Source organism: Octopus bimaculoides, chromosome 5 (assembly GCF_001194135.2).
Source record: "Octopus bimaculoides isolate UCB-OBI-ISO-001 chromosome 5, ASM119413v2, whole genome shotgun sequence".
In the NCBI taxonomy this organism is placed as follows: Eukaryota; Metazoa; Mollusca; class Cephalopoda; order Octopoda; family Octopodidae; genus Octopus; species Octopus bimaculoides.
This window is the reverse complement of record NC_068985.1, coordinates 63122853-63126221: the sequence shown is the minus strand read 5'-3', so window position 1 is coordinate 63126221 and position 3369 is coordinate 63122853.

Sequence of the window (3369 nt, the reverse complement as noted above, 5' to 3'; positions counted from 1 at the left end):
GTGTGTGTATGCTCGTATGTCTGTGTTTGTCCCCCCGACTTCGCTTGACAACCGATGATGGTGTGTTTATGTCCCCGTAACTTAGCGGTTCGTCAAAAAGAGACCGATAGAATAAGTACTAGGCTTACAAAGAATAAGTCCTAGGGTCGATTTGCTCGACTAAAGGCGGTGCCCCAGCATGGCCGCAGTCAAATGACCGAAACAAGTAAAAGAGAATATATATGCATGTACATATAGATACATACATACACACGCACACATCTATGTTATTACTTTATGTGTATGCATACACACACATATATGTACGTATGTATGTTTGTGCATACACGTGTATAATGTATGCTACGTATGATGCACCGTCTTAGTCGAATGGCTAATTCATGCTGCAATCGGAAGATCCCAGGTTCGATGTTACCGCGTGGCCCACTTGACAAAATCTCTTCCATCGCAACATAGGGTCGAAACGAGACTCGTGAACGAAATTGGGTAGACGGTAACTGAGAAAGACTGTAGAAGAAAATGTACCCGTAATTCAAAAACCCGGCTTTGTCACACAACGTTTTATGGTGATTATGCTCGCGGATCTAACTGTGATGGCAGACGCTGGAGTGTTGACTGGTAAACTTAGAAAAGTCTTGCACAAATTTACTGTTCCTCTGACAGAACTGCATTTGCAATGTGCGTGTTTAGATTTTGAAGTTAGACACTTAGACGTTAAATAATACAGCTAACTGCACTAATAATTATATGTGCAAATCAGAAATTATAACCTGAAGAAAGTTGTTAAGTTATTCGTGTATAGAGGCTGTATGTTCATATATTCATGCAAGTTTTCGGATTTTATCTTGCAAGCTTTTCAGCCATGGGGAAACAGCTGAAACAAACCTCTTTAAATTAATCGTGCATCATACGTATTGTAGCATTGAGATTTCGATGTTGTGTTTGTTAATGTTTTGAATGACACTGTCGCGTGGACGTAAGAAGCCAGATCTGGCCAGTTCCAACATAGAACACGCAGAACAATTTAGGCCAAATATGGCCGGTTTAAATACTAAAGGAGTAAAAAGCTTCAAGCACCGGTACAGTTTGATTTTTAACATCTCTTTTATGTGTTGGCATACTACACCTGACAGTAGCCGAAAAAAGGTGAAACATTCAATGAAAAAATTCCACGACAGAATGAAGATATGCGTCAGCATGCGTGGTAACCTATCTGAACACCTGCTGCAAGAGGTGCCCATCGTTTCTGCATCCGTACAAAAAAGTTTATGTCCCTAACAGGACAGAAAGGCCACATCCATGCTGTTTATGTCTGAGAAAATAATCAAGCGTGTATGTCAATATGGATGACTGTATACTTGTAAGGAAGGATGAACATTATCCATGCAGAAAACGCTGCTAAACAACATAAAAATTGATATCATTTGAATGATATCTTCATTCTCTCATGGAATTTTTTTCATTGAGGACTATTGTGATCTCGGTCACTTATACGTAATGGAAATGGGGTAGCTAAAAAAAATAATAATAAATAAAGGTAAAATACACTTTGGATGACTAATAAAATCGACTTTGTTAGGAACTGAACTCGAAAGATGAATGTCAACTAAATGATGTGAGGCATCTAGTCCAGACCTCTGTAACAACTTCTAGTCAATTATATTAATTCCTTTTGACGAGATCAAGGTCACGTGTTTATTATAGTAGACAGTATGATGTCGACGTATCCAGCTGAATAATTTACTTATGCGATTCTAAGAGGAAGCGTATACGTGGTATCTTTTCCACCTAGAAATAGTTACGAATTCTTCCTCGAATCACATCTTCACGTTTTAAGACAATAACATCGACCAAGTTAAATAAATAATACACAGCGTTTGAAAAATAATACTCATACACACGTTTGGAACGTCTTCCATTTTAGGTATGTAAAGACGCCGGAAGTGGTAATTACTTATAGTGAGTCCAGTAGTTTAGAACAACTACGAGGGTTTAGATGGAAACTAACTGTCCATGGCTAGTGTTTGTTGGATACAAGATTGGGTATAAGATTGTTCTCTTGATATCAGCAGTAGAAGTGTCATTGTGCTGTTGAAGTAGACAGATTTAAGCTACACGTGACCCCACTAGAAGATATTTCTGATCTGGTTTGTCGCATATTCACCCCTGGTAATACTGCTTTCACCACAAAACAGCACTAAATATTTCTTGCATAGATAACACAGGAAGGTCATAGAGAAAGAGTGTGACGGTATGAGAGTGAGACAGAAAAAGAAAGAGAGAGAAAGAGTGAGAAAGATTGAAAGGAATGAGGAGAACTTCAAACGATGTGACACGTTCTTACTTCATCCAAGACATTAATCTACCATTTGTAGCTTGGCTTGCCTCCCACCAAATAAAAATAAAATGCTTCCAGTGTTACCTCCATGACTACCTAAATAAGTACAAACACACTACAGAGTCTCTGCTTCATCACGCTCTTTCCTCTCGTTAGCGGATTCGTATCTGTCTCCATCCAAGACCCCACAGTAAACGTTATGCTCAACCCTACCGCCCTACAACATTCATCGCTCGTGAATTCCACCTCATGAGCTTGTCGACATGCAATTGTTAATCAAAAAACATCCTGTGCATCGGTCTCACCCGTCTTAGAGAGCTAGCAAAAGCTACGGAGCAAAACATTATTTCTTTTGACCAAACTATTAATAGGAAAAAAAAAACCCCAAACAATTTATCAAAAAATATCACCGCATTTTCTCACAAAAAGGCTCAACTATGCCTACATTACTTCCGAGCCTTTTCTTTCCTTTTGCAAAACAATTTTTTAATCTTTAAGAATAGGTTAACTTTATTCCAGAAAACCTAAGCCCGTAGAGACCTCTAACCATGATCATCTCGCTGCTGTTTTTAATTATTTATCAGGCATAGATCTATGCATAAGAACCTCGTTTTGCAACCGTGTGGTCACGGGTTCAGTCCCTTGGACAAGTATCCTCTACAATAGCTACAAGACAACCAATGCCTTGTGAGTGAATATGGTACTCACAATACGGAAATTGTGGGTACTATATTCACGGAAACTGTGTGAAAGCCCGTCGCGTGTGTAAATATATATATATATATATATACATATTGCTGAAGTACTCTCTCACTCTCTCTCTCTAAGGAAAATAAGACAAGGTAGAAAATGCTAAAATAATTTTATCATGAAGTACATTTTAGTACTGCTTTCATTCATTTTAGACTTTTTCAACTAAGAATAAAATAAGAAAAACAAACTGGAGAAAAAAAAATAAGTGAAATGTTTTGTAGACATTTCCATAGTCTTTAAATAGGTAAATATTTCCATAGTGTTGAGATAATCTGTCT